Genomic DNA, 16471 nt, shown 5'->3' on the forward strand with positions numbered 1-16471 from the left:
ACTATAATTGAACAAAACTGGAACAGATTAATCGTGGCTTCCTCATAAAATCTCTGCCTACCCTTCCTGGAAAGAGGAGGGTAGGTAGAGACTTAAGCTGTTCATTTAACTATGCACCTTAAAAGGATGTTCTTTTTAGTAAATGTTTCGTCGATTTAAATAAACAGATGGAATCATGAATATTTTCGTGAAGTTAGTACGTAACCCTTCTTGCTTGAATCCGACTCACACTTGGCCGGTTTTTTATTTAAAGCAAGGTTTAGAGAATAAATGATTTGATCTTTTAAAATAGGAATAAGAACATTGAAATTATTGGTATTTTTTAACAACATTAATACATACATCCGCAAGGGATATAGTCACGTCTATATCCCTTGAGGAATAGACGGAGCCAGCAGTCTCGAAAAGACTGAAAGGCCAGGGTCCATGGTCAAAGGGCCACCCTGGGTTCCTCTCTAGAGTGGTGAGGATGCAACCGGGACTAAAGCCAGGAGGAAAAAGATTGAAAACCCTATCATAATTATCTATACTAATATTATAAAGCTGAAGAGCTTGTTTGTTTGAACGCACTAATAGGAACTACTGGTTCGAATTGAAAAATTTTTTTGCGTTGAATAGACCATTTAGGCTATATAACATCACGCTGCAACTATTAGTAGCGAAGAAATAATGGAAAATGTGAAAAAAACTACAATGATGCCCAAAATAACTATTCCACGCGGACGAAGTCGCGTGCACAGCTTTTATGCGATAAACCGCTTGACGACGTTTTAAACGCTCAAAATTAGCATGAACTGCATCGTCAATTTGTTTTATGAGTCCCCATTATGGTGTTTGACAGAATATTGCTTGATTATAGACTTATATCGGCACACTAATTGGAGACAAGAATGGTTTTATATTCTTGAAGGTGGCTTTATAGCCATACTATAGCCGGGAACCACACGGCACTGCCAATCCAATCTATTTTTAAAAGAACATAAGTCGGTTTCTTTGCTGGCGTGGTAGCCAAGAAAAACATAGTGTGCCAGGTTTATTTCTCTCAGATTTTCTTCCAGATTGTAGAAGTCGATTAAGGGAAAGGCTAATAAATTAACTTTTAGGCGGTGGGCTGGCAACTTGTCACTATTTGAATCTCAATTCCATCATTAAGCCATATAGCAGAACGGGGCATTTCAGTCTTATCGAGACTGTTTGATAAGATAACATAAAATCACGCCTCTTTCCCGGAGGGGTAGGCAGAGACTACCTCTTTCCACTTGCCACGATCTCTGCACACTTCCTTCGCTTCATCCACATTCATAACTCTCTTCATGCAAGCTCGGCGGATTCGGGTACTTTTGACCTGACCCTTTACCAGGACGTCCTTAATTTGATCAAGATACGTTCGTCGTTTGTAATATCTTTATTGCATAGAAATTTACACAGTAACAAGAAAATAGTACATAGTTATAAAAGAAACAAATCACTTGCAATGGCGGACTTATCCCATGAAGGGATCTCTTCCAGCCAACCGGCAAACAATCAAGGAACTAGATAATTCAGTTGATTCAATAATATCTGTTGATAATCCTTTGAGATGTTCATCACCAATTATTAATATGTTTTTGTACTTAGAATATCGTTTATCGTCCGTAGTGCCATCTGCTGGTGGATTAGATAAATGAATTCGTTCACGCAATAATTCCTTGCTTGATTGATTGATTGATTGACGCCATGTTTGATTTTCCGAGTCTTGACTGTCACTGTCACTTGTCTGATTAAAATCGAATTTTGTACTGGCAACATTCATCGTGTTCCTGCGACTTTTCCTGATTTGGACTAACTTGGGGGTAGTTTTACATATATGTGATAGTTTGTTTACCTTCTTTAATAGGCCTTGATTTTCTGTTACTAGGTTAGCGATTTCATTTTCCGCAATCAAAAGTCTTTCTTCTAATCTTGTATTTTTATCAGTTCTTCAAAAATAGCTGGATATAATTGTAATTCTGAGTAGCTTCTATTTGTGTTGTGATTTGGTGTTGATGTTAAAGAAGATTATTCTTCATTATAATCGGTGCACAAGTTTTCAAAGGAATTCAATGTGGGAACATTGGCCTTGTGTTTATTATGTTTCGTTACGTTATCTTTTTCATGTGAAGTGCTGTGTTTTGCTGTTTTAGGAGAGACAAGTTGATGTGGAAATGGTGAGTTACTTGTGCTTGGTTCCGACACAATTTTTTCCAAACATACATACATACACACACATACACATGGTCACGTCTATATCCCTTGCGGGGTAGACAGAGCCAACAGTCTTGAAAAGACTGAATGGCCACGTTCAGCTATTTGGCTTAATTATAGAATTTATTATATAGAGGTTGCTAGCCCATCGCCTAAAAGAGGAATCTCAAGTTTATAAGCCTATCCCTTAGTCGCCTTTTACGACATCCATGGGAAAGAGATGGAGTAGTCCTATTCTTTTTTGTTATGGTGCCGGGAACCACACGGCACCATTTTCCAAACATCTATGACATTTAAAACGCTTTATTGTGTGTTGATGTCATTATCCGAAAACGTTGAAATGAAACACTCGTACAATCCAGGTGATAAACATCTTTACATGCTGAACATACCAGTAGTTGTTTATTCATTATTTGTTGTTTACACTTTATGCAACTTAGCGACATCTTGTGGTATGATAATAAAATCTTGATGGAATATGTCAATCAGCTGATCTCGTATTTGAAATTTCGTAAATGTAACGCACAATTATATTTAGCGGTAAAAAAAAAGCAATAACTCACTTTTCTTCAGGGTTTTTCCAGGATTCTTGAACGAGAAGTATTGATAATTGTTTAATTAACGAAGATATTCGTAATAAGTAGTGATTCACTTGTCTGTTTAACTTTTCGTCAATTTCTGCACTGTATAGCTTAAATAACGTTTATCCGTATTAACTATATTGGCACTTATAAGAAAAACAATTTTTCACTTACTTTTCACTTATTATTCTATATTCTATTTTTAATATTTAAAATAATAAGGAGCTGAATGTTTTCATGGCACGGTGTTGCCAACTCTTTATTGGTCAATAACTAATAGTAGTTTGACTGTTTATTCTGTGTACCTCGTGAAGGATAAAGACATGAATGTATTAGTCTGATATCTGTGTGAGTGAAATAGAGCTCTTTTAACAAATGACTGAGTGGTAAATTGTAATTTACGCAGTTAAAAACACAAGATTTCAAACGAACTAAACTTAAAATTGGCTTTCGATAATTTGCAGACTTCGTGAAAGTTACGCCAACTTTTTTTTCTAATCGTGATTTCTTTGAAAACCGCTCTTAATTCAAACAGCATACGAAACAATACAACTGAAAAATTATTTTTGCATAGCGAAGTGCGTATAGGGAAACAAATTTAACGCTTAAACTTATTTAAATCACGATCGATTCTTATAGGTTTCGAAATAAAGGTGATTTTTGTTTGTCCACGCATTATTTCGACAACAAATGTATTTTTGTTGTTTTGTATGAATGATTTACTTCTTCAGGGGTCGACAGATGATTGATCGTTCAAGTTTCTGGTACAATTTCGCTCAGCCTTTGACATAAGTAATGATATTCCGGCATTCATGACGATACTGTTTTGCACTAGTCAGTTTGAAAGAGTTGACTGACTGGTATGATGAAATGGTGTGGTTCCCGGCACCAATACAAAATAGAATATCACCACTCCATCTCTTTCCTATGGATTTCGTAAAAGTTAGGAACCTTCTTGTAGACGATGAGCTAACAACCTGTCACTATTTGAATTTCAATTCTATGCATTATTTTCGAGGCTCTGTCTATCTCGTAAGGGATAAAGATGTAATTATATGTATGTATGGTCCCATGTAACGCCTGTAACTTTCTCCGCCGTCCTGTTGCCATTTATCCGAATTCTTTCGTCGGGTTCAATGTTAAGAATGTTCAATATTAGATTAGAAAAAAAAGGGTTTTTATCGGGCAAGTATTGTCTGGATTTTGGGATCTCTACACTAAATCGGGTAGACATATGACATATGTATAGTCTGCATGCATATATATAACACGTTTAAATCCCTTGCGGGGTAGACAGGGCCAAAAGTCTTGAAAAGACTGAATGGCCACGTTCAGCTATTTGGCTTAATGAAAGAATTGAGATTCAAATAGTGACAGGTTGCTAGCCCATCGCCTAAAAAATAATCCCAAGTTTGTAAGCCTATCCCTTAGTCGCCTTATACGACATCCATGGGAAAGAGATGGAGTGGTCCTATTCTTTTTTGTATTGGTGCCGTATAAAATCATGATTTGCGAAGTTTTTAATTTCGAGTAACGTCAATAGTAGGTACCGTAAGTATTTTCAAAATGTCACCTCAGAATAAATTCCTCTGTAAACATGGCATCCATCCATTAATTAAGGAATTCCTTAAAACCAGGTGTTCCGAACAATTCACCATTAGTACGTTTAAAAGCGAGTTGTAAATTTCCATCGCAATTTATCACGAGACGTAATTTCGTTAATTTGTCCCCTGAAAGTGACCGAAAAGAAAAGTTTTGCCCAATAAAATGTCCCGAAACGTGGATGAAAAAAATATGGAGATGTGTATACGAAACTGATTTTATTTTATCACGTTTATTGTATACTTAGTATAATTAGTATACATACATACATACATAAACTCACGCCTCTTTCCCGGAGGGGTAGGCAGAGACTACCTCTTTCCACTTGCCACTATCTAATTAGTATTATTAGTGTATACTGTATTAGTGTGTGTGTGTGTAGTTATATTATATTAGTGTCAAGAGCAAAATTAAAACTAAAACTACTTATAAAAAAGATGATTACAAACTAAAATTAAATAAATAGATATATTAATTTATAAATAATACAGGTATGAAAAGCCCGAGTAAGGTATCTTTATTTTAACTCGGCCGTTTCAATCCGTCGTTCATTCTATGATTCTAATTTTCAGAGATAAAACGCTAGGCTAAAACTAAGCTAACACGGCCCGGAGTTCAACAGGTATTTTCTCAAAATCATATATTCATAAACAGTGAACAAGGGAAGATAAGAATGACAAAAGGATATACAGACTTGCTTCACATAATGACATGACTACTAAAATTAACATAAATATAACTTTATCTCACACTGGAGGATTTAATTAAATTTCCCGCTTTAACCAACTAGAAATAACTAAATGTGAGAGTATAAAAATTATGACGAAATCTTCAAAGGAAGAGTAGGTGGTTCTCTGCTCAGCGGGAGCACGAATAAAATCAGATATAAAGCCCTACATCTCCCCCATTCTCTGATCTTTAAATTCGCTCAATAAAATGTTCCTTTCAGGAAGTTTATTCGGTGTAATGTCTCTTTTCGTAATGTTCCAAATAGCGGCAGTAATGGCTATAACAAGTTTGATGCGGTTATGGTGTTTGGAAAATCCGACCACGTTAGAATGTTAACACAGTGTTTTATTTCTGCTTTACACGAATGTCGAAAAAATACTATAGAGTGATTCATTTTGCCGTGCGGCGTCGGCAGAGTAGAATAGCATCACCCCATATCTATCTGTGGGTATCGCAAGAGGCGATTAAGGAATTAAAAAAATACTAGTAGTCTATAGTTCTATTTAGACTATACCTTTAGGCAGGAGGGGGGTAGTAGGGTTTCTTACGCTGATATGACCCGCCTGCCCCGCGTGGTGACTATGAGTAACATCCCCCCATTTATCCTAGAATTGTTGACCTCAAAACAAAATGAAGGAGAACCCAACAATAATAAAAAGCAAGTAACAGCTGTTTCAGATTTAATTTTAAAGTCAATATTCCTTTTTCTTTTGAGCGTGAAATAAACATGGATAATAAGGAAAAGATACGGAACCACGATATTACAGTGTAGTCTGAGAGCCCGTGCTCAGTAATGCTACTGAAAAAAAGCCGGCCAAATGCAAGACCGAATTGCGCACGAAATGTTGTCTTTAAAAAATTACGTTTGTTATATGGGACGCCTTAATTACTTTAAATTTACATATTTAATTATTTATTTTGAAATATTAAGCGTCGACCTGTTGCCGTTATTGAGGAAATAAATACAAAAAATCAAAATTGTATAGAGACTACTTAATATTATAAGTTTTTATTTTATTTTTAGAGTTTGTTGTTATAGCGGCAATGAAAATACACAATTTGTGAATATTTATTATTAAAAAGTTTTATTATTTGTTTTACTATTGTTTGCGCTTTTTCTGACGTGATTCGAAACAGTTGACTTAAACAACTGTCAACCGGGTACTAAAAACAAATTAATGAGGGTATCAGAAAATTAACGAAAAAAATATGGTATTTTTTTAAACTGTCGCGTTGCGTTATAGATTTTATAATATACATTAAAATAGACGTATAAAAAAGGCGGATGAGTGTGGCTTAAAAAAAGTGAAGCATCGTTACCATTTATCGAGAAAGAAAAAAAACATCACGCTGCAACTTTAAGGAACAAAGAAGTAATGGAGAATATAAAAAAATAAAACGGGGAAAATTATTCATCTTTGAGGGCTTCAATAAATAAAATAAAATAAAATAAAATAAAAATAAAAAAATAAAAATTGTTTATTTCAGATAGCCACGGATCCATATCAATGTTAGTAAACTTAGTCTAGATTTGTTAGTAACATGGCACGATAAGAAATACTAAAACATAAAAAATAAAATAAAATAAAATAAAATAAAATAAAATAAAATATAAAATAAAATAAAATAAAATGGAGAGTGATCAGATCGGCTCATTTCTTTCACAGATCACCCTCCTCACAAAAACAGCCCACAACGGAGAGGAGAACCTGTCTGCCAACGTCTTCAAAATGCTATTGGGACTGTCCCGTATTCTAAAAATTAGCGACGAGGTCTTCTTGCGCATAATAGCCGCAAAGCTATCGACTTGGTATTCCGCGAACATACCTGAGGCGCTACAGAAACGAGGCAATCCCAGCATCATCCTGAAAACGTTATTGTATAGAACACGCAGTGCGTCCATCGCCTTTTGGGTACAGCCCACCCACAGACTTCCCGTGTACATATTCTGACAGTATGATTTGAACAGCGTGATCTTGACATCTTCAGTACAACGAGAGAATCTGCGGATCAGCATATTCCCCCTCACCGCTAGCGCCCTGCGTTCTCTATCAATGTCCTCATCATCTTTAAGGTCCTGAGTAACAATGTGTCCCAGGTATTTGAATTTTGTCACGCGTTTTATTTCAACTCCACCGAGAGTGATACTCAATGTGACATTGGGGCGGTTACCGGGGGCCTCAAAGACCATATACTCGGTTTTCCTGACATTATAAATCAGCCCATGATTGGCGGCATAGGTCTGACACACTTCAAGCAGGGTGTTTATCCCCCCCACCGTCGGACTAAGCAGCACCATGTCATCGGCGTAACTAATATTATTTAGATTAACGCCATCCAACCGACATCCGACACGCATGCTGCTCAGCTCAACGATGAGATCGTTGATGTATATGTTAAAGAGCGTGGGAGACGTTAAACCACCCTGTCTCACCCCGCTCTCCAACACATATGGCTCTGAAAATGCACCCGCCCACTTCACAACATTAGATTGATTGGCGTACCAAAATTTAAATATATTTATGATTTCCGCCGGCATACCCCCCTCACTCAGCTTACTCCAGAGCTTGTTGTATGACACAAGGTCAAAAGCCGTCGAGAGGTCAAGGAAACAGCCATACACCTGCGTCCTGCGACTTGTGTAGTATTTGACAGTGTGCTTTAAACTCACAATTGCGCTTTCCGTAGACAGCTTGGTACGAAATCCAAACTGTGCATCGTGAATATCAGCAAACTTCTGTAAAATCGAGTTTAGCACACTGTCAAACACCTTAGCAATGGTTGTTGCTAGCGAAATGGGGCGGTAGTTCCCCTTTACCGAAACGTCACCCGCCCTATTCTTCACAATGGGTATCACAACCGTTTTCAACATTTCATGTGGAAGATAAGAGTGGCTAATACACATTGTAAAGAAGAGAGCGAGCACCCTGGGCAAGTGAGCACCGGCATGTTTCAAATGCTCCACACTGATGCCATCATGGCCAGGAGATTTTCCACCACTCATACCATTTATCGCCATTTTAATCTGTTTTGCCGAAATACATATCAGTGGAGTCTGTCCGCTAAGCTCAACATAAGAGGGAGCCGAAGGCCCCAACTGTGAGCTAACCCTAAAATGATTTCGAAACATATTGGCAATACTAATAGGCTCGCTTTCCCCCTCCACACTCGCGGGCAGGCCAGGCCTAACATCAAGCCTTTTTGTCGCTTTCCAAAATCTGTCAAACCGCTTTTCCGCTCTATACTTAGCTAAGACATTCATTTTAAGTATATCTTGATTTTTTTGACACCATTGTAGACGGCTCTTAAAAATTTTACGCGACTCCTTCATCTGTACATATATTCTACCTGAACTAGGGCGATTGTATAGCAACCACAGTCTGTAATTAAGCCTGGCCACCCTGTGAGCCTCGTGAACGTGTTTGTTCCAACCACATAGATGTTTGTAGCTGCTTTTCCCCCCCTCAGATCTCTCACTAGTTTTACTTGCCGCTTCACTTAAGGACTTTACAATGTCACTGTACAAACGGTCTAACACCAGTTTATGTCCACTCAGGCTACATGCTCCACGACTACACTCCGTGAACTCTGGGGGAAAATCAACTTCACTCAAACTATGATTACATAATTCACTATACCTCGCCACCTGTTTCTCTTCACGCGCTCCCCACACAACAGTGCTTCGGTGCAAGAGAGAAGATGCCAATTCAGGTCTTAAAATGCTAATGTCACTCTTAACATACAAGGGTATGTGATCCGATACAAACACATCCTCTATGACACCTACCTCCACAACTGTTTTCCAGGCCGCGTCCGAGACGACACAATGGTCTAGCCATCTTTTACACCCTTCTTTTTTCAATGCAATGATGCCCAATATAACTATTCTACGCGGACGAAGTCGCGGACACAGCTAGTACCCTAAATTTTTTTTATAAGAAAATGGTCTCTTCCTCCTAGTCTAACCTTTAGGCGTTTGACCCTAATTTAAAATTCAGTCGGGAGAAGTTTGCATCGTAACATTCCGACCAGTTATACAACTTTAAGCATTAGTGTTGTTCTCGTAATTGTAAAAAAAAAACAGTGAGTTTCAAATTGAAAACTTTGTATGCAGACATACCTTGGAATTGGTTCCATGAATACACAATTGCTTTATTTAATCAATTTTATGGTTGAATCCTGCTTTATTAAGTCAAGACGGCCTCTGTGGCGCAGCGGTAGTACGCTTGTCTGTGACACCGGAGGTCTCGGGTTCGAATCAGGACATGATGAGAAAAGAACTTTCTCTGACTGGCCTAGGTCTTGGATGTTTATCTACATAAATATTTATTATAAAATTCAGTATCGATGAGTTCTCGTAACACAAGTCTCGAACTTACTTCGAGGCTAACTCAATCTGTGTAATTTGTCCCGTACCTATATAATATTTATTATTATTCTATTAATGTACTTAATTGGGTTAATTGTTACAATTCAAGAGAGTTAGGGAGATCACCACCTTGGCCTTATCTTGCTTACTACCAGACAGATTGAGGTCAAGCGCACTCAATTCTGGAGTGAGATTTATCAATCATCAATCCAAACATACTCTCTCTCTCTCTCATCTTTGCGTGACCTCAGTTGCACCCTCCGCGACATAGTGTCGATGTTTAATAAGTACTTAGTATTAAAATACGGAAATGCTTACCTTTTTCTTTCTATCTGTTACGCTTTCAAAGGCAAACCGTTGTTGAACAGATTAAGATTAAATTTTGCTTGTCCGAGGTCAACCATTTTTTTCTGAAAATTCTGAAAATGGGAATATTTTGCTAAAGCTAGTACGTAATCATACATACACAAAATAACATAATAAGTAGTTCCCGGATTACAATTTTCCACTCTCCACGATCCCTGCATAGTTCTTTCGCTTCATTCACATTCATCAGTCTTTTGCTAAGCGTGGGGTGCTTGATGTTGTAAATATTAAAATCATTCTATTAGCATATATTTATGACAAGAGAGTTATGAAAATGAATTAAAATGCACCCCACGCTTTTTACTCCGATTTAAATTGTTTTGTTTATAAATTTAATTTTGTTATAATTTTAATCGGAGGTACCTAATTGACTATAACTGATTGTTCGACTTGCTACTACTGTTTTATAATTCCTTTGTCATTAATTTTTATTTTCTATTTTTTAGTTCGATTAGCAATAAAAGCGTAGTTTTTTAGTTTTTTTTAAACTATTATTTTTGCATTGGTGCCGGGAACCACAAGGCACTTTTTTGTGTACCTACGTGTATAATAAAAATCAGTAACAATTCCAAAACATCGCCCACACAAACCCGCCGGACGTCCGAAGTGTCTCCGCACCGGATCCGGTTTGCTTCCGGGCCGGCCCGGGCCGGACGGCGCCGGAACCGATGTGTTTGCGGCCGCCCCTTGTGTGTTGATGGATTGCTTTGCACACTTGCTGGGTTAACGCGGTTCTTTCAATATTTGTTTGGTGGTACGAAGTCAGTTTCACAGATAGTGTATTTATTTAAAAAAAAAAACAAACTCAATTTTTATGTTAGACTAGCTGTGCCCGCGACTTCGTCCTCGTGGAATAGTTATTTTGGAGCTCAAGGAAGAATAATTTTCCCCGTTTTTATTCACATTTTCCATTATTTCTTCGCTCCTAATAGTTGCAGCGTGATGTTATATAGCGCCACACGGCATGTGGAGTTAATGTAATATGTTTTATATAATTTTTGTACATTTGTATTTATTATCACCATAGATCGGAATAGGTAGATTGATTTTATGTACTTGCATCATGAATTACCATAGAAAGCATAACATGGATAAGCCTCTTTTCCGGGATTCCATTTCAGTACTTACACTTACAGTAAACTACATTGTCCGCGGGTAACATAGGACTACAATTTACATGAACGAAGTCGGGGGAAAACAGCTACCACTAATATATTCTTCATTCCACTTGTAAAAAATTCCGGAAAAAATCTTAATAATTTACAAATCCCGCAATCCCGGAGGCATGTCCATGTCCTATTCCGATCTCTGATTATGACACAAAGCTTTTAATATAAAAGTTAAAAAAAATAATTTAACACGTTCTTTTTTTAAATAAGAGGGACTTAATTTTTTTTTTCGCTGAACATTGTTTCCAGATAACGATCTTTTCGGACAGTGATATAAAAATCTAAATGTAAGTATACCATAGACCCTTTTTATAGACAGCTCCCGCCCAAAGACATTTATCTAAGCCCGCCTATCATTGGTTCAACGTGTGACGGAGACAAATGGTATGTCACATTAACTATAATAGCACCAGCATAACATGGCCTACCTCCCCCCCCTGGGGTCTTAAATTTGTACAATTACCCGCGGCTAGTGCTGAAAAGATCAGGTTCCAAGATAGAATGGTTGATGAAGACTGATATTCATGTTTTGACGACAGATGCGTACTGAATATTCAATGGATTAAGGTTCGTGTTATGCGTTAGGATTATAATGAGTGGAGTAGTGGAATAACAGCAGATATACAAGAAGAGTGTGGAGTGAAAGGTCGGAGTGGGAAGGCCTAGACGAACGTATCTTGATCAAATTAAGGACGTCCTGGCAAAGGGTCAAGAGTACCCGAAACCGCCGAGCTTGCATGAAGAGAGTTATGAATGTGGATTGCGAAGGAAGTATGCAGAGATCGTGGCAAGTGGAAAGATGTAGTCTCTGCCTACCCCTTCGGGGAAAAGGCGTGATTTTATGTATGTATGTATATATATGTCTGTATGTAGTGGAATGACACTCTTTAGGGTTTAGTTCCGTGTTCTTCAACTGACTAGCGGCCCTTGACTGATTTACTGACTGACTGACTTCGCCTGGGGTACATACATAGCTCTAAAACCTGAAGATAATGTACTTTTTAACGGTGAAACAATCATGATGATTGTTCTAGTTTTACCGAAGAACAGCCCTTATAAACAACAAGTTAAAAGATTTACCTCTTAGTATAGATAATAATCACGTCTATATCGCTTGCGGGATAGACAGAGCAAACAATCTTAAAAAGACTGATATGCCACGTTTAATTGTTTGGCTTTATGTAACAATTGAGATTCAAGTAGTGACAAGTTGTTAGTCCATTGCCTAAAAGAAGAATCACAAGTTTATAAGCCTATCCCTTACTCGCCTTTTACGATCCACGAGAAGAGAGATGGAGTGGCCCTATTCTTTTTTCATTCGGTGCCTGGAACCACACGGCACGGCAGCTACTTGCAATCTATCAAAAATCGCCATATAAAAAATTTACTAAGAAAAATGACGCCCTAAGAATCCGATGTCATCCAACAATCCAAACTTCAAACATGACATCAATGTGAAACTGAAGAAAAATGAGTTCTTATCATTTGACGCAAATCCTGAGAGAGATAATGCAATCTTAATGTATTTTTAAGTCGGGCACAAAACGGACAAAGGGAACGTTATCTTCGTTGCGAGGAATTAAAGCCTTAGCCGAAGGCTTCTGTGGTCTCTCCTTTAATTATTGAGATACGGAACTGAGTTTTGGTCGAGCGGTTAAGCCGTTTATGTGGAGTCAGGTTCAAATTCAAGGAAAAATTGACTTGAGTTTTAGAAGAATAAATAGCAATGGCAATCCCGGCAGCGCCGTGTGGTTCCAGCTCCGGCAGCAATAGAAAAAAAATAGGACCACTCCATCTCTTTCCCATGGACGTCGTAACAGGCGACTAAGGCTTACAAACTTGGGATTCTATATTAGGCGATGGGTTAGCAACCTGTCACTATTCGAATCTCAGTTCTATCATTAAGCCGAACAGCTGAACGTGGCCTATCAGTCTTTTCAAGACTGTTGGCTCTGTCTACCCAGCAAGGGATATAGACGTGATTTTATATGTATGTTATAGTGTCACGGCGTCTTTGTTGACCTCTGCAGGATGTATACGATGCATTTTACGCTTGTTTCTCAAGATATATTAGCCGACATGGCCGAGACATTTTAAAAGGACGGCAATGTCGTGTTGAACGCTTTTCAGGACCAACTATGGACATTAAGACCGGTACAACTACCCTCGTGGACTTTTTAAAAACATTTAGTATACTATTTTAAAGTCAGTATAGATTTATATACTTACTTGCTTTCATGCTGGCTTTTTAAGGAAGATATAAGATAAGATTACAGACAATTATGATGTGCCGTGTGGTTCCCGGCACCAAAAAATAATAGGACCACTCCTTCTCTTTTCCATGGATGTTGTAAAAGGCGACTAAGGGATAGGTTTATAAACTTGGGAGTCTTCTTTTAGGCGAGGAGCTGGCAACCCGTCACTATTTGAATCTCAATTCTATCATCAATCCAAAAAGCTGAACGAGGCCTTTCAGTATTTTCAAGTGTGTTGGCTCTGTCTACCCCGCAAGGGACATAGGCGTGACAATATGTATTATATATGTACATACATGATGGCCTTTGTAGCGCAGCAGTAGTACGCTTGTCTGTGACACCGGAGGTCCCGGGTTCGAATACCTACCGGCTAGGGTATGATGAGATAGGAACTTTCTCTGATTAGCCTGGGTCTTGGGTGTCTAAATAAGTATTTATTATAAAATATAGTATCGTTAAGTTAATATCTTGAAACAAGTTTCGAACTTACTTCAAGGCTAACTCAATTTGTGTTATTTGTCCCGTGTACATTTATTATTATTAGTAGGTATTCTACTAAACTTATAAATGCGAAAGTTTGTGAGTATGTAAGTATGGATGTTTGTTACTCTTTCACGCAAAAACTACTGAACCGATTACGATGAAATTTGGTATGTAGGTAGCTAGTACCAGAATAATATATAACTACTACTTTTTATCCCAGAGTTCCCGCGGGATTGATAGGGTTTCCATGCGGACGAAGTCGCGGGCGGCCTCTAGTTTATTTATATAACGTCTTAATACCCCTTGCGCGGTAGGCAGAACCAACAATCTTGAAAAGACTGATAGGCCACGTTCAGCTGTTTGGCGTAATTATGAGAGATCGGAAAAGGTAGATTGATTTTATGTACTTGCATCATGGATTACCATAGAAAGCATAACATGGATAAGCCTCTTTTCCGGGATTCCATTTCAGTAGTTGTCCGCGGGTAACATAGGACTACAATTTACGTGAACGAAGTCGGGGGAAAACAGCTAGCACTAATATATTCTTCATCGATCACTTGTAAAAATTCCGGATAAAAAATCTTAATAATTTACAAATCCCGCAATCCCGGAGGCATGTCCATAATTAATATATACGTTTCAGTTCATTTCAACTCAAACTACCTGTTCCGATCTCTGGTAATTATAGATGGCGCTAAATTCACGCGGGCGAAACTGCGTGTAAAAGCTAGTCCATTATAAATTTACCAATGCAAGCTGTTTATATTCGGAGCGCTGGGTTCAAACTGAATCCGGAATCCGGCAATTGTAAACTCAATTGGTCTTGTTCCGAACGAACTTTGCGCTCATAACGTATGCATAAATTTTGTCCAAAAGTTTATTACTTTGTGAAAGATATGAGTTTCACGAACTTGGGAACTGTTGAAGTTGGTTAATTTGGGTGAAATGAATTGATATTTTCGAGGACTGTCTCGTCTTATATAATGAAATAATCAACTAGCTGTGCCCGCGACGTCGTCCGCGTGGAATAGTTATTTTGGGCATCATTGAAGCCCTCAAGGATGAATGATTTTCCCCGTTTTTTTGACATTTTCCATTATTTCTTTACTCTTTATAGTTTCAGCGTGATGTTATATAGCCTAAAGCCTTCCTCGATAAATGGTTTATTCAACACAAAAATATTTTTTCAAATCGAACCAGTAGTTCCTAACATTAGGGCGTTCAAACAAACAAACTCTTCAGCTTTATAATATTAGTATAGATAATATTAGTATAGATGATTCTGCAGAGGTTAACGGGTGAAAAGTATCGCTCAGATAAAAAAAAGTAGAAGGCGAAAATTAATTGTCTTATGCCTTCCTTCACTCTTGACCAAACAGCTGAACATGGCTTATCAGTCTTTCAAGCCTGTTGGCTTTGTCTGCCTTGCAGAGGATAAAGACGTGATTATATGTATGCATGGTCACATCTGTAATAACAGCAGGTTGACTAAGCAGATATACAGGGAGACTGTGGAGGGAAAGGTCGGAGTGAGAAGACCAAGACGAACGTATCTTGATCAAATTAAGGACGTCCTGGCAAAGGGTCAGGTCAAGAGTACCCGAAAGCTTGCATGAAGAGAGTTATGAATTTGGATGAAGCGAAGGAAGTATGCAGAGATCGTGGCAAGTGGAAAGATGTAGTCTCTGCCTACCCCACCGGGAAAAAGGCGTGATTTTATGTATGTGTTTGTATGGTTACACGTCCAGTTGCCTGATTGGCAAAAGGTTTGCATATGATGTTTTTCCCTTTTTTAATTAAAAGAAAAGTGAAGTAAAGTGAAAAGTGAAGTGCCGTGTGGTTTCCGGCATGAATATAAAAAAGAATAGGACCACTCCATCCTTTTCCTATGGATGTCGTAAAAGGCGACTAAGGGATACGCTTATAAACTTGAAATTTTTCTTTTAGGCGATGGGCTAGCAACCTGTCACTATTAGAATCTCAATTCTATCATAAAGCCTAACAGCTGAACGTGACCTTTCAATCTTTCAAGACTGCTAGCTCTGTCTGCCCCGCAAGGGATGTGGATGTGACTATATGTAAGTATGTATGTATGAAAAGTGAATTTGCCGTCGACTGCTTGGCATTCGGTTCATGTTTACAACGCTCTTATATACTACTTAAATATTTATGAAACGAAGAGATTGGAAAGAGATTTATCCGGTGTACTGAAGTTAACCACTTGAAAGCTGCACAAACATATTTCATTCATTCATTCATTCATTTGACGGCTTCTGTGGCGTATCGGTAGTGCGCTTGTCTGTGACACCGGAGGTCCCGGCTTCGAATCCCGGTCAGGTCATGATGAGAAACGAACTTTCTCTGATTGGCTTGGGTCTTGGATGTTTATCTATAAAGTATTCATTATAAAATATAGTATCGTTGAGTTAGCATCTCGTAACACAAGTCTCGAACTTACTACGAGGCTAACTCAATCTGTGTAATTTGTCCTGTATATATTTATTTATTTGTATTTATTCATTCATTTATATAATCACGTCTATATACCTTGCGGGGAAGATAGAGCCAGCAGTCTCAAAAGACTGACAGGCTTAGTTGTGCTTGTATAAGAGTTTGGAGAAGGATATAGGCTACTTTTGTTCCAGTAAAACTATAGTTACATACATACATATGGTCACGTCTATATCCCTT

This window comes from Amyelois transitella, chromosome 27 (genome assembly GCF_032362555.1).
Source record: "Amyelois transitella isolate CPQ chromosome 27, ilAmyTran1.1, whole genome shotgun sequence".
Lineage (NCBI taxonomy): Eukaryota > Metazoa > Arthropoda > Insecta > Lepidoptera > Pyralidae > Amyelois > Amyelois transitella.